Genomic DNA, 24,262 nt, shown 5'->3' with positions numbered 1-24,262 from the left:
CCAAACGTGACGGACATCCCACCCGCCATATTACAAGTCCATTATATCCTATGGAACTCATAATACGGCGGGCGGATATCCGTCACATTTGGGACGGATTAACCCCCTCCGCCAAAGTTGTAATCAGGCCCCTAGTGTCCATTGCATCCATGTATTTATGTCTTGTGAGCAACGGAAGGATCTAAACATTTGGTTACAGGGCAAATGTGGTTGCTGTTTCTCCAGCTAGACTCACACTCATAATGTAAGGCCTGTAGCTAGGAAAAACTTATTATCACAATGTAAGGACAATGAAAAAAAGGGAGTTAGTGGCAATGTTGCCACTGTCATTCATAAACATGGATGAAAAATATAATATGGATCTGCCACATGTGAGATGCCCAAAGCTTCACAACATTTAGCTATTGAGAGTGCCTGAGCCATTACCTGACTTAATGAGTGGAAAGAATAGATTCTTTACATGTAAGGCCTCAGTTATAGTTGAACGGGAATGGAAAATCCACACAAAAAAACAGAAAATGAGTAGTAAATCTGTTTATTTAGAGTTGGTTCAATCTGCAGCAATTTTGTCATAGTAGTTCTCAGAGATGAGAGCAGTAATGGAAAATCTCAAGCTGTCTGGAAAAAATTCTAGGACCTAGAGCAGACTCCCTGAGGAGAATTTCCTTCATCATGGTGCCCCTGCAGTGGAAACATTTCCTCCTGTGGATTCACTTTTGCAACCCTTTGCCACCAACCCATGATGGGAATGCTAATTTTGCCACATCAGCCAAGGAAGAGCCATCGAATTTTAGAAGGTGCTTTGGGGGGGGGGGAGCAATATACATGATGGCAGGCCCACCTTGTTATGGTTTTGGAGGCGGGCAATTTTACATTTGGATAAAAACTGCATTTATTAGCAAAGTGTGATTCGCATTGTTAAATAACATGTGCATATTAATTATATAAGTTGTGGTAGGTGACCGCATCTACAATTATGAGCAGTACCTGAGTTGACATGTTGTGTAACTTAAATTATCCATATGTTACTGCCATTTTGAATGTAGTACCCATGTTTTGCCCTGAGAAAAAGGGAAATTTACCTGCTCTCGAGTCTGGAGTAACATAATTGGCTCCTAGAGTGAGAATTAGCTGTAATGTTGAAACGAGTGCCTTGTTGAATAATAATATTGTGCGTTCCTTAGACTAAAAAGGAAATGTTGGATGAATTTAAACTGAGAAGACCCTTCTTAGCTGTGCTGATCTCCACTGTAGAGTGTGAACACTGTGTGCCTAAGCCTGCATATTCTCCCATTAGAAACAAACTTCCTGTTCCTGACCTATACCTGCTTAATTTAGATTGGGGGTTTCCTTTATAGAATACGCTTTTTAACTAGTTTGTATTCCTTATGTAGTTCTTGTTAATGTTTTTATTTTTTCTTATCCTGAAATATGGATTCTTGGACCATTTAAACTTGTATTACAAATGCATAAAAACTGAATATTTAATGAATGAATGACTTGGATTTAACTAAATGTGTTAATAAACCCTTTTAAACTCACTACAATTCTCTTTGTTATTTTTTATGAAGCCACATTGGTCTTCATTGTTATAGAAATGTATGTAAATGATTGCACTTAAGTCTCTTTCTCCGTGGTTAAAAAACATCCATACGACACTGAGTTTGTACATGAGTTCCCCAAACATTTGAGATTCATAAATCCCTGTGGTATCAATATCATGGTATAGTCGCTGTAAGGAATGTGGTTACATGGGCTTCATGTACGAAGCCTAAAAATTGCGAGTCCGAAATAGCGACTCAATGCAAATCTCTATTTCTGACTTGCAAAACGGGATGTAAGAAAAAATCTCAATTCCATTTTGCGATTTGGTGCTGAGTCGCATCACAATTTGCGTAATCACAGATTGTGATTTCCTAAATTGCACATGGGTGTGTCAAAGAGTCGCAAATTCCAACTGTGTCGCAATTAGTGAACGGGTGCAAAAGAAAACACACTTCCTGGTACTGGTTGATGACATCAAAACCAGGAAGTAGCCCCCATGAAACTTGGAGGAGTCTAGCCAGCACTAGACAGCAGAGGCACACCCAGATGAGAGGAGCAACTGCAGACATGGCAACTCAAACTAAGAAGGAAACCACTGCAGGGAGGAAGAGAAAGCTAAAATTGTCTGATAAGGAGTTGGAGGTCCTGACTGAGGAGCGCTGCCTACACCATGAGATCCTGTTTGGCATGGCAGCAATGAGTGTCCCTGACACACAAAAGAAGAAGATTTGGCTGGACATACAGAACAAGATCAATGCTATAGGAGTCAGCCATCGGACCACTGAGGAGGTTCGCAGAAAGTGGTACGACCTCAGGTCCAGAACCAAAGAAAGGGTGGCAGAGCGGAAGAGGGAGGTGCACGGAACAGGTGGAGGACCATCCACAGTACCACCTCCTACAGCTATAGAGAGCATGGAGGAGACCACTCTGGAGCCAGAGGTTGTTGTAGGAATTGGGGACCTGGACAGTTCAGCACCTGGAACCTCCAAAAGTAAGTAGCAAATCTCACTTATTTACACCGTACAAAGCACCATGCACACAACCACAGTCCACAAAAGAATGCATCATCTAAGTTTGTTCCCTGCCTACATTGCAACCTCAAGGACAGTGCTTTATGGGCAATGTAGTATAGTAGTCCAACTGTGTAGAACTATTTATTTTGATACGCCACACATCAGAGAGTCACTGACAGTGTATCCCCTGTGTCCCACAGTTCTCCCTCAATTATCCACCAATGACCCTAGTGTGCAGGGAGATGATGATCCCACCATGACAGCAACGAGGCAGTCAGCATATCTGCAGGGGAGTGCAGTATCACACCGATTGTCCACCGTGCACGTGAGACCACCAAAGAGACAGATGTGGACACTGAGGCAGGAAACCTGACACCAGGGCCACAGATGGGTGTGAGTCGGTCACTGCGAACAGCTGGGTCTGGGCGCAGATGGAGTGGTCGAACACAGGATGCAGTTGGGGAGGATGTCACAACTGAACAATTCCTTGGACTAAAGGCATCCCTACTGAGCAGTCTCCGCCTGCAAAATAAACAAATGTGGATGATGAACCGGAACCTGCACAGACTGCAACAGACCCTCACTCAGGGATTTGCCAATGTTGAATCACAATTTTCCAACCTGAACACCAGCATGGTAAACCTCACCACCTCCATCAATGACCTGTTTAGGGAAATGGTTGCGGATCTGGCCCATGCAAGGCGCAAAGAGCGCAACACTGCTGCACGTTTGGACTGGCTCAGTCAGTCCATTGGCTGTTTAGCCACCACAACTACCTGTCTGTCAAGGCGCACTGTCACGCTACAGGTGGAACTAAGCCATTTTTCCAGAGATGTGGCAAGGGGACTAGGGCGCATCAGTGCTGCAGTTGACCTCATACAGACCTCCCAGGCAGCAAGAGGTAGTGGTGACACCCCTCAGGACAGTGAGGACAACTCAAGCATGAGCAGCGTTTCTGCCTCAGATGCACGCATCCTGCATAGTAGCAGTGCCCTCCAAACATCAGGGGACCAACCAGACACAGGCCATGGTGAACGTAGCCGTAGTAGGGTGTGATGTTCTCTACCTGGGTTTAGCCTGAGGCACATGATATTAATGTGTCTGACTTTGTTACATTTTACTTCTTTACTGCCAGCTAAACGTCAACATTTCAATAATACACTCCTGACATTAAAGGATTTTTTTTTTTGCACAGCCTGGCTATGTGTGCCTCACATTTGTGAGTTCTGTAACGGTTGCCACATACCTGCCAAAGTAGTGAGTTGCAATGTGGTCCCGCCTCCGTCTGCCCTCCAGTGTGATGCTACCATTCCCAGGCTGTCGTTGTGGTGGCTCTTGCTCCTCATCCTCCGAATCTGTGTCATCTAGCGTGAGATGTAACCCACGTCTGGTTGCTATGTTGTGTAGGATGGCACATGTTGCCGCAACCTTGCATGCAGTCTCTGGGGCATACTGGAGTTCACCTCCACTTTTGAGCAGGCATCGAAAACGTGACTTTAACATGCCAAAGGTCCTCTCAATGACGGTTCTGGTTCGCCGATGTCCAATGTTGTAGCGCCTCTAATTCTGATTGGCATGTTGGATATGGGGTGAGTATCCATGGCCTCAGAGCATATGCACTGTCACCTGTGGAACAAAACAGCAGATATGAGCATGGCTTCACATGGTTATACAGTAACATGTATTTATGACATTGATGTGTACTACACAGTACCTAATAAAAATCCTTCACCAAACTCCCCACATTCTAGGCGTTGGTGTATCTCACAGTGCCTGAATATGTATGCATCATGTGTGCTCCTAGGTAAATGTATCTGGACGTGTGTGTGTGAGTATGGCATCTAAGAACCATCTAAAAAATCGTGACAGGGCACTTTGGGACACCCCACCAGCAACTGCAATCACCCCCTGGTAGCTACCCGAGGCCAAGAGGTGCAGTGAGCAGATCTCTTGCATATATGTGGGGATGGAGCAGCTGCGCAAGGTCTGGTGTTCTAGCTGAGGTTTCAGCAGTTCAATAATCTCTAAGATAACTGCATTGCTCAGTCTGTATTTGTCATATATTTCCTCCTCAGTCTGCCTGGTTCTGCATATCCTCTCCTGTCTCCGCCTCCTCCTCTGCTGGGCAGCCTGGACTCGCCTCCACCATGCAATCACGTAGAGTGCAACCATTTTGAGTAACCCAGATGCCTTCTGGGTCTGCTTTTATACTTTTGTTCTGGTTACCACCTGCTTAGAATCAGTGCTAATTTGAGTGTGCAAAACTGGCTTTTTGTGACTATTTGCAATTTGCGACTGCCTTGTACATGCGCTTTGCGACTCGCAAATTGCGATTTCTTCATTGCGAGTCACAACCACAAGTCGCAAATTTTTGTGATTCGGTAATTGGTCGCATCGCTATTTGGGACTCTGAAATGGCATTAGAATATACCATTTCGCTTTTTGCACAGTCACAAATAGCGCTGCAACCAATTTGCGAGTCACAAAACGTACGTACATGTAGCCCCATTTGTCCTACCAGCATTCAAAGTTTCCCTCTCATACTGAGACGCTGCGGCAGGCCTAACAATACTTTTCATGAGATGTGTGAACACTGGAGGTGTCTATAATACAAATAATGTGGAACACCACACAGACACCCAGTTTTAAAACAAAGCAAAAACAATATTTTGCATTGATACACAACAATACAACTGCTGCATATTTACTCCTGTATAGGAAGAAATGTTACGTTATCAATACAAACAGACCCCGCCTTGAGATCACACAGAGAATATTATGGTTGTTAGCGCGCCTTGTCCTTAGTAAGTAAACTTACAAGGGGACACGTATGGGTCGATTAATCTTTTGGTTCGCATGGGGTATCCTAGTCAAGTGTTGTGAGTAAGAAACATCCACACTAATTCATTTTTAAATCAACACATAATACGGAAGACCGATCTAAAAAGAAAATACCATCACTCATACGAAGGTTCATTTGTTTTATTGCCTATTAGTTAAAACCTTTATTCAATGAAACCATGATTACCAAACTTTATTAGCAACATGAACAATGAATTATCAAGATTTTTATTAATATGCAACCAACATTAGTCAAAGCATAGCAATTCATGAACATTGAATAATTCAGCAATATGAGCCAGTAAATCTTAGTCTTAGTCTAAGTCACCATTAGTCACCCTTGTCAGCCTACCTATCTCAAATTAGCATCAGCATGTGGGTCTTCATGCGAAAACAATTTATTTAGTCAAAAACCAATAATTTTGAAAAATCTAACTAAAAGAGAAAAACATTTTTAAAACAACGCAGTTATAGCTACCTATCCAAGAAAGATCAGCAACGAGTCAGTCTTCGTCTCCAGGTCATCAGTCATCAGTTGGGCTCGGGCTCACAGGGAGCAAGCCCAATTATCAGCACTTCGGACATTGTCTCCTGATGTCATCAACTTTCGCCTCTCAATCTGATTTCTCCTCTCATGTCATGACTTTTTATTAGGGTCTCTCAGTCCGTCCTACAATTTGCCCATTGGTCAACCTTATCAGGGGTTATGACTCTAACCTATAGTTTTTGTTTACGACTTGTCTACGGTATTTTGAGAGTCAAGTTCCATTAACATTATTGGTCCTTTTGTCGATGAGGACATCATCCGGCTCTTTAGGCAACAAAATTGTTGCCTCCAGCTCTTAGTTTGTGGCTCCATTGTTCAAGTCCTGGGAAAGTACATTTAGCCTACTCTACACATAATTGTATCAATTTGTTCTGATCGTCTCCTGCCCGCTGGTGAGTTTGCGGATTTTTCTAGCAGTGCTCAATGTGAACTCTGTACAGTTCAAGGTTCTTTTCTCCAGTTCCAGTCTGCGGCAGCTCATCGCGTCTCCACGTTTAAGCATGCAAGGCCCATCGCCGACCAGGCCTCTGGTGTAGCTAATTTAAGAATACGAAGCACCATCACATAAATTTATATCTTTCATTATAGCATATTAATACAAAATATTAAACTTTCACATTATTTAGTACTGTTAACACAGATGGTGACCACTCACCGTGTGTACATTTTGCACATTACATGTTATTTTCAATTATTGTTTATCAAATGTCAAGTTTTCTCATTAGTAAATATACACAACTCATTAGCATGTTCTCATATTAGCATATCAGCTGCAACATGGTTAAAGCTACATAACATTAAGGGCATGAACTCATCCTTGCTGATTCACACTTTGGCCAATCAAACAGTTGTTATTTTCAGTTCTGTAAAAGAGCATGTAAACGCTATTTTGTTGCAGAGCAGTAGTGACCAAGACAGTTTTGTCCTTTACTCATGACTTCCATTAAACAAACATGACAAGGTGGCGAGTTACATTAACTGACTTATAGTAAGCTTTGTTTCCATGAAAATACGTGTGCTTCCCTCCTAAATAATACATGCCCTATCTATAATTTCCTTAGGCACAAAAAAAATCTGAAAATTAACCTTAACAAGACAATTCAGTAAATATAGCAAGTCCACCCTCTTACGTTTGTTCCTCAGTCATCATGTGTTTGCCAAATATAATTACAAAAGAAACAGTAAACACTATAAATTCTGCCTTCGGTGAAGTGTTTTACACGTTCAGTGAATATACAAAATGTAGTCAAAACATCTTATAAGGGACTGTGACTAATTCACTTCTCTCTATTCTCCAACACTGTGCAAAAGCTTTTCCTCTCCTATCCCATGACCAACACATTTCCATTTCCAATGACATTATCAATGCCAGTATGGTCATCACCATGTGAGAGTCAGAAAAGGCGGCAATCAGAAAGATAGGGGGTCATTACAACCCTGGCGGTCAAATACCGCCAGGGCTGTTGTGGCGATTGCAACAGGCAGGCGGTGCAATCTAGGGTATTTCGACCGCCACATTTGCCCCGGAGGTGATAATCCGCCTGGGCAGCACTGCTTGCAGCGCTGCCCAGGGGATTACGAATCCCCGACCGCCAGCCTTTTCCTGGCGGTTTGAACCGCCAGGAAAAGGCTGGCGGTACAGGGAGTCGCGGGGCCACTGGGGGCATGGGCAGTGCAGGGGCCCCCTGACAGGGCCCCTTAAGCGCGACGGGTGCACTGCCGGCTCCTGTGTTTGCGGCCGAGATCCACACTGGTCCGGCGGGCGGAAACCAGGTTTCCGCTGCCAGCCCAGTGGGGATCTCATGATTGGCAGCCGCCCGGCTGTCAGATCTTGGCGGGCGGCTGAAGCTGCCCTCCAAGGTCATAATGAGGGCCATAATCTTCCAGTCCTCTAAGGAGGGAAGGGAACACAAAAAACCGGATGGGTGACACTGCCTTTGTTGACAGATGTCCCAATAACCATGTCTGACTCTGTGGAAAACAGAACTTCCATTATATAGATTACCACTAACAGTAGGCGCTTCGAAACTGTATTCTAAAAATGCTACCTCTTTCATAAAATAAAGATATACATACCAAGTTCATATGCAACAAATGTTTGGTAGTAACCACACTTTGATATTAATCAGTGCCTGTCCTGGGCTTGCAACCGAGCTCTAAGGCAGCTCCACTGTTTAATTAATTGGTCAATTATTTTTTTAATCAAAGTCCCAAGGTTAGGATGTTCTCAGGTTTTGTGATCACAGAACAAACTGTAGGTCAATCATGTTAGAAAATAATAATTAAAGAGATTGCAAAGGTAGTAAAAGTTCGAGTGTAAGAAGGATAGGCCCTTCTTTGGTGTCCCTGTTGGTGCTGCAGAGAACATTTAAAGGCCAGAGAAGCCCAGGCCTGGGCCACGATAAATATTAGAGATTGTACTCGATGACTCTAAAACCAGTCTCAGGTAATGACCGCTCCGATTGCTTTTGCGTTGCTGAGTTGGGGAAAGATGAACATTTCTTCAGTTACTTAACATTTCATAGACAATGTTCAGTGTTTTGTTATCCAGTGACTTTTTAAATGTGTAAGCCCTGTGCAGAAGTAGTGCCATCCTAGCTGGGTGATTTTTTTTTTAATCTCACGAGTTACCCTGACACTGAGAGGGGTCATTGTATATTTTCAGGTTGGTCTTTACATCACTAAAGACAGGGGGAGCAATTTACTAAAATGTTTCATAGCACAGTAGCCAACACTACTGAGCTGTATTGCATCAAAAGAAGGGTGAAAACAGACATATAGGGGGTCATTCTGACCCTGGCGGTAGACTACCGCCAGGGCCAACGACCGAGGATGCACCGCCAACAGGCTGGCGGTGCATCCATGGGCATTCTGACCGCGGCGGTACCGCCGCGGTCAGAAACGGAAAACCGGTGGTGTCCCGCCGGTTTCCCGCCGGTTTCCCGCTGCCCTGGGGAATCCTCCATGGCGGCGCTGCAGGCAGCGCCGCCATGGGGATTCTGACCCCCTTACCGCCAGCCTGGCTCTGGCGGTTTTGACCGCCAGAACCTGGCTGGCGGTAACGGGTGTCGCGGGGCCCCTGGGGGCCCCTGCAGTGCCCATGCCACTGGCATGGGCACTGCAGGGGCCCCCTAACAGGGCCCCCCCAAGATTTTCAGTGTCTGCCAAGCAGACACTGAAAATCGCGACGGGTGCAACTGCACCTGCTGCACCCCTTCCACTCCGCCGGCTCCATTCGGAGCCGGCATCCTCATGGAAGGGGGTTTTCCGCTGGGCTGGCAGGCGGCCTTCTGGCGGTCGCCCGCCAGCCCAGTGGGAAACTCAGAATGACCGCCGCGGTCTTTCGACCGCGGTACGGTCTTCTGGCGGTTCCCGCCAGGCGGGCGGCTTCCGCCGCCCGCGGAGGTCAGAATGACCCCCATAATTACTAAGATATGGCAGTGTTTTTTCTCCCTCCCTCTACTAACAGATGCCATTTTTAAATACATTTGTAATATTTTATTAAATGCTGTTACACTATGACTCCCTTGGGTGTGTGTACATCTGTGAAAGTGATCTTTGAGTGCATTCTGATTTATTTTACTAAATTATGTTCAATAATAACCTCTGTAGATCCACACACACACACACAGTGTGGTCATCTTTGAGTAGAATGTGTTAAATAAAACAAACTCCTTTGTAGGGCCAACAGCACATTCATGCACATTTGTTCTCATGGGAGGAATAAAGAAAGATGAGTGACAAAGAAGAGAAAATAGTCTGTCTCAGTCTCTGCAAAGCTAGATCTAGTGTCAGGGTGTAACTATACAACATCCAGTCAGACCACAGTGAAACTGAAATGCCTCTGAATGAAACAAACAACTAAATAGGGGAATCCATCAAATAAGTGGCAAGGATAGTGAGATGGAAAACAAAGCAATGCAATCGTGACCAAGGCGCTGATTCAAAGCCTTCTCTAAGTATATGGAATGTACTGGAGACAATAGTTCTTGTCAAAAGACAGATCTCTCTGTTTGTAGCTGAGTCCTAACAATCATTGCCACATTGCATGTAATAATGTTTAATGGTAAGACTTTTCTGCTACCCCAGAGGAGATAAGGAAGTTGGACCAGCATGTAAAAGGTAGGGTGGGCTTTAAATGCAAAATGTCTCATCATTAGAGCCTATAGGCTTATGGCCTTACTATTCTGCACTATCAAGATTGGAAGCCTTTATGTGCTTCATAACTTGCCATGGCATTATTCAAGGAAGAAAGTCACCCAGAAGTGGTGGGAATGAGACAAACTAAGTGGAGGTGACCACCATTTTCTGTGTGCTCTTCTACCACAAGGAAAATAACAGATGCTGAAAACGTATGCTTTCTCTGCACAATAATATGTGACATGCTTCTTGGCCATCTGTGAAGTGATTCTCAAGAGGTGCACCCATTGCAAAAGTATTCCCTCCACCATAAAAACTGGCTTATACGACCAACAAGCAAAAGGTTTGAAAACAGATTCAATTGTACTTGAATTGACATAGCACTTCCTAATACTGAGTAACCACTGAAAGTCTTTACAGATTTGTAGCACATAGAAAAAGTCCTAAACAATGCATCATTAACAGTGCGGATGTTTCCCATGCAAGCAGAACAACGCTTGCCTGAACAACGACCACCTTTTTCTGTGCCTCAACCACACATGTGGCAAATTACACATATGCATAGTTAGGGTGGAGAAAAAGGCAGAGAACAGTCTAGTGGATCGGGAGAGGATACAGTGAGGTAAGTGGGGCTGGGGCAGGGTTGGTGGTAGTTTTTAGGGGTGGGGTGGATTAAGGGCTTAGGGTGGGTGTGAGTCAGAGTAGTTTTGTTTTCAGGGGCAGCAGTGGGGGGTTGGGGAAGTTTATTTTTAGGGCTTAGGGTGGGTGGGGATCTGGGTAGTTTATTTTTTGGGGTGGGGGCATTGGGGTATTCTCTAGGGCTTAGGATGGGGAGGCAGGGGTGGGAGGAGAAGAGGAAGGATCGGGAGAGGACACGGTGAGGTAAGTGGGGCTGGAGCAGGGTTTGAGGAGGTAGTTTTTCCGGGTGGGGTGGATTTAGGGCTTAGGGTGTGTGGGGGGTCAGAATAGGTCATTTGTTGGGGCGGGAGTGGAGGGGCTGGGGTAGTTTATTTTTTAGGACGTAGGGAGGGTGGGGGGGTTGGGGTAGTTTAGTTATTAGGGGTAGGTTTTAGGGCTCAGGGCAGGTGGGGGTGTCGGGCAGTTTAGTTTTTAGGGGCAGGAGTGGGGGTGTTGGGATCGTTTTTTTATTTAGGGCTAATCGAGGTAGTTTAGTTATTTGGAATAGGGGAAGGTTTTAGGGTTCAGGGCGGGAGCAGGGTGTCTGGTTGGTTTACTTATTAGGGGTGGGGTATGGGCGGTTGTGGTACTTTTTTAGGTTAAGCAGGGGGATTGTATGACACAATCATGCATGCCGTTTCCACATATGCCTTTACTAAGCATGCTTTTATACAAAATTCATTGTAAAGGCAGCCGTGGTAAAGGCATGTGTGCAAAAGACAGGGTCGCGGTTCCAACCACGTTCTTAAGTCATGCATGGTAAAGGAATGCAAGGTTGTATTATTCAACTGTAGCACACTACTCAGTGGATGTGCCAAGGATGGGATAGGGCCCACATGTGTAGAGTAGGTGCCCGACATGAGGACCAAAGGTGCGCCCTTATGAGCATTTCCAACAAGTGACATGCAGGTTAGTCGCATTCCGATTCTATGGGATTTAGTAAACTTTAAACAAGTGCATAACAAAGGCCCTTCAGCCCCCACGGTGAAGGGAGGCCCGAGCTCCAGGGGCCCCCCACAGCACCTAGCTTGAGTCCAGAGGAGGGCCCCTTCATTTGTTTGCAGGGGGGCCTCCAGTTTCGTTACATCACTGCTTTAAACAAAGACCCAATGCTTGTGAATGGTTTAATTAATTTCTTTGTTTCATTAGTTTTTTTTCGTCATGTGGCCAACCATTCCACTTGATCTTCGCTTCAAGTAGTTTTTTGTTGGGATTCTTTCCTTTCCTTTAAACCACCCCCATCTTACTCAATACTCCGAGTACAAATGTCAACAGACAGCCAGCACCTTGCCATGATTAGTTGACAGAAGCGTACGTGGGCCTTCAGTCTGCAGCATGTTACATATGTGCGAAGATGATTCTATGTTTGCAGTTCTAGAAGGTGCTTCAGACCACAGGTTTAGTGAATGAGAAATATCACTGTTATGCTTTATTAATTACCTTCTAGGTGGAAAGGACTTGGGTACATGCCATCTTTTCATTTGTCTTATCACACAAAGAGGTGTTTAAACAAAAGTAAAGAAGAAGCATTCATTTTGTGCAATAGATCCTGAAATAACTTATGTGTGTTAACTGTTAATAAAAGCTTGACAGAAATACACATTCCAGCAGCATCTTCGGTCAGTGTTTGGCTTATTCACTACAGTATTTTAGCAAGACTGCCTAACACGACTGTGACAGTATCTTGAGCATTACTGACAGATGCCTGTGGGTGGGGGAAGGTGAAAATAACTGCCAAAGAGGGCAAGAGAAGGACATGGAAAGGAGGGAATATGTGCCAGGTAAAGCCCAGACTGATCCACAAAGAATTAGTCATTTTTGCCCATATTTATGAAATGTTTGCGCTGCCTTAGCGTCATTTCTTTTTTACGCTAAAGCCACACAAACCTAACTGCATATTTATATTCTGACGCTAGACTCTTCTAGAGTCAAAATATCGGCCATACCGCCATTTTGTAGGGAGCGTCAATTCACCTTTCATCTCATTGTGAGAATGAGATGCAAGGTAGGTGTTCCCTTCCTAAAAATTAGGCTAACCCTCTAGCGCCATATTTACCTACCGGCGCAAAAACAAAGCTGACCTAAAAAAATGACGCTAAGTCCGATTAGCATAAAAATTTCATGCCTGGTCAGACCAGGCATTAAAAAGAGGCCCACACACCACCACTCAAGGAAAACACACAGAAGGAGCGTTTGAAACCTCCAGGAGAACATGGAAGTGGTACTGCTCCAGCTTGGCACATGTCGCAGAGTCAGCGAAGACAGCAGGTCTCTCCAGCGCAGAAGGTGGGAGAGGATCTTCAGATAGCGCACAACCATCTTTGGCCTCAGGGAACAAGATGTGATCAGGATGTACCGATTGAACCGGGAATCCATTGTATGCCTGCTGCACCACATTGTGCCACACATCACAGCAAGGATGCAAACTCCCACTACAATTCCACCCATGACAAAACTACTCACTGTCCTCCATAGGCACGCATCTGGATCTTTTCAGTAAACAGGTGCACAAGTGGCATGTATGTCCCAGCCATCCTTCTCGGTCCTCCTACCTAAGGTTCTGGATGCTATCATAGGCCTCACACCCCACCATATCTGCTTCCCAAACACTCAGCATCAGCAGCAGGAGACCAAGCAAGGTTTCTACCAAATTGCTGGGTTCCCGATGCGCTGGGTGCAATGGATTGCACCCATGTCCAACTTGTGTCACCTGCAGCAACAGAACACCCATATAGGAACTGAATGCACACCCATTCAATCAATGTGCAGGCCATTGTGGACTACCGTGGACTTTTCACTAACTTCGTAGCAAAATATCCCGGCAGCGTCCAGGATGCCTACATATCCTGCCATTGCACTATCAACCAGCGGTTCCAGGATGGTCAATATGGCAATTGTCTACTTATAGGTAAGCCACCATACCAATCATTACACACACAACACACCAACCATGTAGGAAAACCAGACAAACATCACACTAAATACACATGGGTGGGGGAACATAGATGTGCAGGCAACAACACATATGAAACATGCCACTCTACACCACATTCATTCCACTTCACAAACACATACACCCACATGTACATAACACAGCCACGCCCTAACAGTCACACCATGTGTGGACAGGTGGAGCCAAGTCCCCTTTGAATACAGAAGCTGCTCATAAACCACTACATGTGTCCACTGGCTGATAACTAAATGCAGATCCTACACACATTACACCAAACAATAAATAGCTCAGCCATGTCAATGGCATAGGCCATGGGCATTTAAAGAAAGTCACACATAGGCACAGTCCCACATAAATCATGGTGTACAAGCCTCTGGTAGAACCTAAATCAAATGCCACCCAAGTGGTGCAATTACCAACTACATATCATCTACACATATCTGACATACCTGTAGTGTGCACATACACCTGTCTGTTGCATTGTGGTACACACTTACGAATACAAATTAACCTGTCATTAAAGACCATGGGCCAGAATCATGAGAAATGGAGGAGCACCTACTCCAGTGCCACCTCGCATGCACCTCTAGTGCCCCCTAACACCACAATATCTGTTCCGTATGCCAGAAACGGTCCACCATGGTGCTGAGTTTGTGAAAAAAACCGTAAAAATCATGGAAGTTACAGTAGAACTCAGTAGGAGTATGGAGGGCATACCTGACCTCACATACACTGCACTTTAGGGATCCATGTGAAAAATAGCTGTGCCCCATCCCAAAGCCTGCACTGTGCATGTGTTGAAAGTGTCTGTGAGAAATCATATATTTGAAGATAGGAGATACTACTTGACCAAATTTGATCATCCTACAGATGTGTGATACACACCGTCGTACACTTGATGGCTGACATAACCATCATCTGCCACAAAGGGTCACTAAGTGTCGCACTGCGTGCTTAGTGCCACATGGTAACATGGACGGTAAAGTCTGGCTTTGTAGGGTTACTATGGTGTCTCTACATCTGACACCATTGTGGTGCAAGGAGGTGGTAGGTTTCACCTAACAATAGCACACTGCTTCAAATATGGACTACACAACACATTTTTGCTAAATTATAACCATAATTTTGAAATCAATATGAACATTTCCAGGTCCTTGAACCACTACCCAAGATTGTCATGTCCATCAACACAGTCCAATGAAACTATTTCACAAGAACAGGAACATACACTATACCAGAAGCAAGTCTGAGTCACCACTCTAACTACAACTAACAACTGCCATGGTATATTCCAAACCACTATCAAGCTTTACCAACATATCTTCTCTCTTTCCTTTGCAGCTGATCAAGGTTACGGCATACAGCCATAGGTAATGACTCCATTTGCCAATCCCACAACGGTGGAAGAGCATGCCTACAATGAAGGGCACAGAAGAACACGCAATGTGGTAGAGAAGACATGTGGGCTACTGAAATCAAGGTTCAGGCGCCTGGCCCTGACAGGAGGAAGCCTCTTGTATGCTCCACCACTTGTATACAAAATCATACTGGTTTGTGCAATCCTCCACAACATCTGTGTCAGAACAAATGTCCCCTGGGATGACTAGGTTGATGTCGCCAACAAGGAGGAGAATGATAATGAGCAGATCATTTGGAGGGGGAACAAAAGAACACTGCTTTAGGAGTTCCCAGATGACTCTACATTGTTGAGAACTTCTATCCATAGGGACTGGACTAACAACATCACATTGTAAATAGCAACAATATAATAGTTTGCACCTGATCCTCCTTAGTCTACTCATTCTCCACACATATACCATTGGAATGTGACTCAAACCTCAGGAAGCAGGTAAGAAACACAAAAGTAACAGTATAGTAGTAACATAGTTTGTGATGTAAGAAAGTCTACTGGCTCCATCTTACATATCATTGACACGCAATTCACCGGCATGTGACTCCTGAAGGCCTAGATCCATGCACCACTACATATATTGTGCTGTCAAGTGGCCAAGGTGCTAATTCCTAGCACATTCCCTATAAAGGGGTGTACACATAAGGTAGGGGCTGTGAAAAAATTGAGTTTAAGTAATTTTGGAACTGAACAATGTCACATCTCATTGTGATTGCTGCTTTGCCTGCACAGTACATGTGTGACAAAGGGGGGGACCTTCAGTAATTGTCCAGGGATTGTAACTAATGTCAGATGCAGAGCCTACACAGTGTATCCATGAGATTATGTGCTGGTACTGCCATTGGGCACAACCATGACACAGGGTTGACTATACCTCACGTATGGCACACACACATTTGCTGTGGAGTGCGCAAAGGGTTTCCAGAGAAATTAAGCAGCTATGGGTGAAGAGTCACTATCCAAACACCCATTGTCAGAATCTAAGAATTTATTGGAACAAAGCACCACCAAATAATAGTCTGGGTGGAATGTAGGCAGAGCGTGTTACACTCCCTATGTACATAAGATGCACACTTGTCACACAAATTTGTTGTCTTGACATATGTCTACAGCAAATTCAGATAAACATGTGAAGACTGATGTACAGGTGTATGGCCTAGGTAGCAACGGGTTTGCTAGTAAAAAACAATGCTTAACATGCGTCAGCATGTTTACCTAGTATGCTCTATCTAACAACATCACACAGCACATAGCAATACACACCACTCATTGTCACTCACATAACAGAACAAGTGCATGGTAGCAACAGTAACAAATTATCCTATACATGTTTTGGGCTCCAACATCGCAATCAGTGGTGCGATATGAAACTTTGTCCAGCATTGTTCAATAATGTCAGAGATCTGTCATTAAGCTGAGTGGGAGTAGACCTAGCCATATATGTTGCAATTGGCTAATGATAAGTACAGCACTGAGATGATTTCACACCTCAACATCATTCAGCCATGGTAAGAGTTACCTAGGTTGTGGCATGCTGGAAGAAATACCTACCCATGTTCAATGGAGGATGTGGATGGACAGCTAAGAGATACCCACAGATACAAATACAACATGGGAGGTCACTTGGAGACAACACCAGTGCTGTGGCAGGTGTAATGTCATGTGTTACATCTCACAAATATTGTCAATGGGATGGTAACTATCTAGTCGCTAGTACTAGGAGATGTGTACATCTACAAATTACACAAGTCACATGTTGCATCCTGTCCATAAATGACCGGACAATGTTGCTGTAGAAGATGTGTACAAAGTGCAAGCAGCCTAAAGAATGGGGCAATATAAGAGACAATACATACCTTACCAGCAATGCGGGAAAACATGGAAAAGGAACACACATAGACCAATACTGACTGTGCAACACATCAATGTCTACATGCCAACATTTAACATATGTACAGAGAGGGTGGCCAGGTCAGTACATAACCCAGTCATGTTTGACACTTCCATACCCTGGTATTTGCCTATCGCAAGCCACCATGACATGTCTTGCAAGCACCCAGTCCTCTGTACATGAGAGGGGAAGGCTGACATCAAGTACAGCAGAGGAAAATGTGATATCCTGGTCTGTTTGATCACAATTATGCACGTGTCTGCCTGCAGGGGAGTGTGGATAGTTCTGCTGAGTAGCAATCATGAAGAGGCTAGATCCCTGCTCAAAAAACCCACACACCACTGCTCTGGCTACGTAAATGTATGACATTGTCAAGGGCCTTATGCATGTGCACAGGGGGGCTGAGTAAACTGGAACTTGATTAAATTGCCCCTTCACATGCAACCATGGGTATGTGTTGCCATGCAAACTCACACAGTTGTGATGATGAGCAGGCTGGCATCTATGTCAGACTGCAACACTGCTACACAGTGGTATGCCATTGTATGTGACAGTCACAAAAAACATGATGTGGACAAATGTGAGTGCCTTATTGGGGGCATGCACACATATACCACATATCTCAGCACACATGTACCAGTATAATGGCTCAGGCATGGTAATGTGTATGGATTCTGAACAAAAGGCAACCTACCATAAAATTAGAGCATAGATATCACAAGATCAGTGACTGTAAGAACTGACCTTCATATGTGATCCAACATACGGAAACATAGGTGACACTCATGTGATTACACGTGCATTTCTCAAATGCCAACATGTGTCTATGCAGGAAGATAGTAATGTGAGGTTTCACCACCCATGAACACACCACTGTGGTCATATGTTACAGAACTGACAATATACATGTCTTTACACACACACACGGCATATACCAACCTTCAGTAACACGTGTACATACCATTTCCTGCAACTAAGATGCACCGGGAACCATATGTCACACGTGAAGCAGAGCATCATGAAGTAAAATCCAACAAAACACCACAGAGTGGACACAAATGCACATGCAAATTGCCAGGGGTAACACAATGTCACCCCAGTCCTAGTCCACTGCATACTCTGAGTACAAATTGTCATGGTTGTCACATGCCTTACCATTTTTGGACATAGGCCATCTTGTCACGTAGGGTCTCATTATTCTAATGAGACTACTGGATTTTGAGCGGCATAATTGCCTGCGGTGTGGGAGACTGGGTCTGACCCGCTACAGGTGTCACCTGTCACCCCAATCTGGGTTTTGCTCCGGCTAACTAGCAGTGCTTCATTTCCAACCAAGGGCGGGATGATTGGGCAGTCGAGCGCATGACATAATTGATTTCTCAAGGAAACCGTGGTCACTCAGGTCTCATCCGTTTCGCTCAGTTACATTAGTTTCACATACACAATGACAAAACAGAGACAGTATATGTTTCAATAAGATTTTAATGAAGCAACTGCATCTTAGATAGCAAAGCATGTGCTGCAATAACCAGGACGATACAGCATGACAAGATTAGAATTGTGACAAGGAGAGTAAAGCATAGAAATAACGCTACCATGTTGTCACTAGAGTCAATAGACTAATTCCTACCTAATCTATGATAGAGCACAGCGTGTTAAGCTCTAATTCTGCCCTTCAAGTTCCCCTGGGAAGACATCATCCCCCATACCTGAGCAAAGGCCTAAATTCTGCATAAGCAGCCGTAGAGAAGCATTCAGCAATCAGCATTCAGTCATGGTTCTCTGTCTGGAATCTCCCTCTAACGTGTAAGGAACTAGGAAGTGTTTTTATAATAAAACAGCTGATGTTCTGAGATAATTTCCCTCTGTAAGGATGTGTGTTTTTCTATGACTGTAAGTGACAAAACCTGTACCACGTTCACCAGCAACCTATTTTACTGCAGCCTTGGAAGAAGCACAGAGTGAGCAAGAATGTCTTGTTTGAGAACATAGTGCTGGCATAGGCAAAAGCAGTTAGGTAGAAATAAATAAAACAAGATCGTAAAAGTGGCTACTGTAACAATAATTGAAAAGCCGAATAAAATATATCTAGGTTAAAGTGCACAGTGGCAAGCCTAATATGTTACGATAACGTGCATGGAGCTATAACTAAAATGGCTACCCAACAATCTTATATATTGTGCTGTTGGTATGTGTACATTTGCATATCAGACATAACAATGTAGTACTCCCACAAATTAGTATTCAAACACGTATGTACCCACATAGCACACATGTGCCAACATGTATGTGGACACAGTGTAGCTACACATGCACATATGCACAAGGTATGAGTAATCACATGCAGCAGACTAATTGACAAACTGATGGATTCAACATTCCAATGTCACCATTTTGACATTACTGGACAAATACGCACATGTAGCCATACCATATATACAACATTGTAGCACAGCCCATGTGACATGGTAAGTGAATCAGGGTGCACACACAGCCTACAATGCAAAATTCCACGCAATCCCGTCATGCATAAAAAAAATGACACAAACACATCAAATCTACACTCTGCAATGTCAGTAAAATGACATCCATCACACCTTCACATGCTTTTTAACACACCATGGTGAAAAATCAACACGACTGTCATGCACCAGAACTTTTCATGCATACGCATATACCATTCAATTATCCTAAGCTAAAGACACCTAGCCCATGAACGTCTATCGCACGTCCACAGGCAATTTCACACAAAATGGGAAAAAATTGACACATGACCATCATGCATCAAAAAAATTATGCATGACTGCAAGCGTGACGCACAGGCCCAGCAGTGATGAAACAGGACATCCTGTCTGCAAAAATGGTACAGTGAGTCTACCTTCACTTCATAGTCTTATTGTCTGTGACTGTGTGAAGGTGTGCGGAGCTGTAGGAGTTTTGGAGTATTTAGAGTGTTTATTGTGCTGTGTCCTGTAGCTGTTGTGTTTTATTTGTCTTTAAACCTGTCTTTTTGTATTGTAAGCGTTCTGTTTCTGTCTATGTATTGTGGGGTCTTTGTAAAATTATCCTATTTTCATGCAAGGTCCATATTTTGCATTTGCATGACAGTTGCAGATACGGTTGAGTGCTGCATGTCATGGTTATGGATCTGGACATGTCATATGCTACTTGTATGAAGAGCCCCAATGCCACCTTAAGCCTGCCATTTAAATGTACAATAATGAAGCTGAGGCAGGACAGATGTACCATTTTCCCTGCACAAACATTACAAAGTGCTGTGATGCATGCATAGGCCAACTTGGTATTGAGCAGCACAACATGAGGCCTGCGCCATGCATCATGTATGGGAGGGGGTACCAAAACCGGTTTGGGGGCAAATGTATAAGGCGCTGGGAAAAATTAGAAATACCTAAATTCCATATTTCATGCACTCTGAAGGGCTGCTAAGAGCCAGTGTGACATGGGGGGCATATAAATGTATGTGATGGGCTCCCATGTACTCAGCAGAAGTTGTGATGATCTGTTGTGTTGTAACTTCTGCTAAGTACATCATTTACCTACACATAAATAGGTGCAGTTGGAACCTACCTACATTGTGCTGTGCTTTAATTCTCAATAGGCGCACACATGACAGAGGTAAGGGGTGCACTGAGGGCCACAAGGACTGTATTGATGCAATTGATACTGCACCACTGTAGTTCTATCGGCCCCTTTATGTCACAGGCCAAGGCCATGAAGGGAGCTTGACCATGCACTTGGCACAGACTACTAGCACTTTCCTCTTCCTGTACATTGTGTATCACATACACGCTAAACTATGTCTATTACCGCACATATATGTGCTGAGTTAGTTCCACAGGCTTGCCGCTTCTCATTGACAGTATGGGGCTGCCCTGCATCTGCTCCATCACTGGCACATTACTTAGTAACCTGCACCAACAAATGCATCCTTGGACCACAGAACAAGTGTGTCTGTGTTGAGGCATATGTCTATGCCCATGTGCTTATTCCACCCTGGACAAATAATGGTATACCATGCCAACAATGGCTGGCCACTCACTATTGGCAATACATCCATGATTTCAATCAGTCAATGTGCAGGTAGGTAACTATTTTCACATGAGTAAACTCCCATAGCATTATTGATAGTGTGTATGCCTTGTGATGGCAAACACATATTACTTCACACAAGGATGTATCAATCACAGCTTTCTTCAACACTTTGGAATACCCACACAACCCCTGGGCAGTTGTTTGTTAGTTTGCTGTGACAATGAGGTAGATGTCTACAACATCTTGGGCAGGCTCAAATGCAATGGGTGTCACAATGGGATAGCCACTGCAACAATCATTGCATGCCCCTCAGATGCAGTATACAGTGTCATGCAGTCCCGCATGGTCATGGAGGTGTAGAGCTAACAAACACCTGCATGACAATGCCATGTATAAATGGTGTAGTGAGAAGCACGACAGGAGTGTCAGAGACAGTATGGTTTGGAGCTGTGTGGGTCTACATTATCTGAGTGTGTGATTGACTGATCATAGATGTTTGTCAGTTGCTCTGATCTACCCCTAGGATGACTTGCTCACTCAGCCAAACTAGTTGACAGTGAACAATGTCGTTCATTAACTGAAATGTACAAATTACACTAAGCAATATTTTTCATTTATGTCTTGCAGGTGGACCTCCGCTCTACACCGTTGGGGAGGGGGCCCAATTTGAAGACCCCGATGCAGCCAGTAAGTGTCATCTTGTGCCTCATGTGTGCCAATCCAGGGTTTGGTGTGAGTCAGTCTACAGTGTGAAATGCTATTAAATATGGTTTTGCCTGACCAATGATATGATATCTTTCGAGAATAGATGGTGACATCATGTATGGTGGAATGTTGTGCAATGAGAATGGTTTGCTTGTAATACAATGGGCAACGTGTGCTGGCATGGAATTGTGTGTATATTAGGAATTGTAATGGCTGGCCACATATTTACTGATGTCTACCATGATAGGTGTCAGGGCAACTGTTAACGTACATAGCATGCCTGTTGACAGCCACTTTGTCACAGCACTATTGTCAGCACTGTGTGCCACACAGGTGCCTCAGTACCCTTCAGATATATATTGAAGCTGTAGTACTGCAAGGACCCATATTGTGCTGCACAACAGTCAGTAGTGTAGACAATTAATAGACGACCTGGCTCCAGATGGTTGTGGGAAAAGTCTATGATACTTCCCATGCCAGATCTCAGCAGTTTTCACAACATGGTCCTGCCTCCATGATATTTGTGAGTGATGTAGTTAACAGCACATATGCATATGATGTGAAGGCTGCGTGCGTACCTGGTACTTTGATGATGTCTGACATACATGTGAAAATAAAGTACAATGTATCAGGATACTGTTGCAGCACCCAGTGCAGTGCCCATACAGCCAACATGTGTGTGCTGTTTAACCCTTGTAGCACAACACAGCACAGGGTAGGGGGCTTTAATTCTGTAATGTGTAGACCACTTTGATTTGCAGGTCAGGTTTTGGCCAAACGTTCTGTGGACATTGCATCAGTTGTACATGTGGGCACATCATGGGCAATGGCGTGGCCCTTGTAACGTATGCTCAGGCCAGGTCTTATACCAGGACACATGAATGATGATCTACCAAACCTTAGACTAGCCGGTGGGAAGTTACCAGACCCTCTATCATATGGCCCCACCTTGCATCCATGATGACTAGGCAAGTCTTGATGTTTCACCAGGGGTGTCGAGGTGGTGGATTGCATGCATAGCCCGCCTTATGCACAGGGACACAGGAAATCCAGACTTGTTGGGGCACACGATCCTCACAAGTTTGATGACACAAATGTTGATCATGGACCATGTTGTTCAATCAGCTCTGGGCCCTGTTGGTGCACAACGGATGGCCTCATCCCATTGAGATGTACATGATACTGTAGATGGCTGGTAGGAAATAGTCAGAGATGAGGAGTAAGTCATTGTTAAGGAATGTGTGGTGGACTGTATGTGTTATTTGCAGTTGCAGTGTACATTATGGGGGTTATTCTAACTTTGGAGGAGTGTTAATCTGTCCCAAAAGTGACGGTAAAGTGACGGATATACCACCAACCGTATTACGAGTTCCATAGGATATAATGGACTCGTAATACGGCTGGTGGTAAATCCGTCACTTTTCCGTCACTTTTGGGACGGATTAACACCTCCTCCAAAGTTAGAATAACCCCCTATATTTTTGTACAACCTTCACCCAGTGCTGAAACTGATGCTTGTTTCTCCTCATATTTCAGCTGCCAATATGACACCAGACTGGAGGCATGCTTTTCATAAGAGGACCAAAAGCTACTGGCACGTAATGGCGGTGGAAGCAGGATCCTGCTGAATGGGAAGGAGGTTCTGCAGTTAAAAGGCATCTGGGGAATGTGTGTGTTTGCACAAGATGGACCTCCACAGCAGCCACAGCCACACAAGGACACTGTTGGAAAAACATTAATGGGGGCCTCAGCAAGTTCAGGGTCCTCCACGTCAGCTGCACCAGTCAGGAGCCAGGCACCTGTGCAGCCACCTGCTGCAGTGGTTCCAAACCAATTTGAACTAGAGATGAGATGGGACATGGCCAAGATTTTATCCAGACTTGAAAAATTGGAGGAGGAGAGTGCAGAGAACCGAAGGATGTTGCTGTACAAAAAAAAAGAAAACAAAGAAATGAACTTCTATTGTTCTACAACCTCCCAGTTACAACCCCTCCCTTTTACTGTTTGAAATAGTTTTAGATTGGGTTTTAGATGGGTAGTTTTAGGGTAGAGTAGGGTAGGCATAGGTTAGGTTAAGTATAGTGGAGGGTTTCTTCATTTTTTATTGGTTGGGGGTTGGGTGGGGGGGTCATGTTGGGGTATTTGTAAATAAAAAATGTAAAACAATAAAATAAATAAAAAGTCATAGTATATGTTGTCCTACTTGTCTCTTAACGGGGGTGGGGCCAGTGTTTAGAGTGTGGTGTTACATGTGTAAGATAAGTTTAGGCTAGATAGGTGTTGTTGTTAGTTAAGTTAAGTTAGTATAGGTTAATTTAGCATAGGGTAGTTTTTAGGTTAGTTGTACGTATATCGTTTTACAACAAATCCTGTTTTTGTTAGCCTAATAATTTTGTAAGCTGGTAGAGTGTCTGGGGGTTCTCATGAGTGCACAGGTCACATTAGAGGAAAGGTCTGGAGTACGCTTACTGTCTTGATTTTCCAG

The sequence above is a fragment of the Pleurodeles waltl genome, chromosome 1_1 (genome assembly GCF_031143425.1).
Source record: "Pleurodeles waltl isolate 20211129_DDA chromosome 1_1, aPleWal1.hap1.20221129, whole genome shotgun sequence".
NCBI lineage: Eukaryota > Metazoa > Chordata > Amphibia > Caudata > Salamandridae > Pleurodeles > Pleurodeles waltl.
This window is presented reverse-complemented; position numbering follows the sequence as displayed.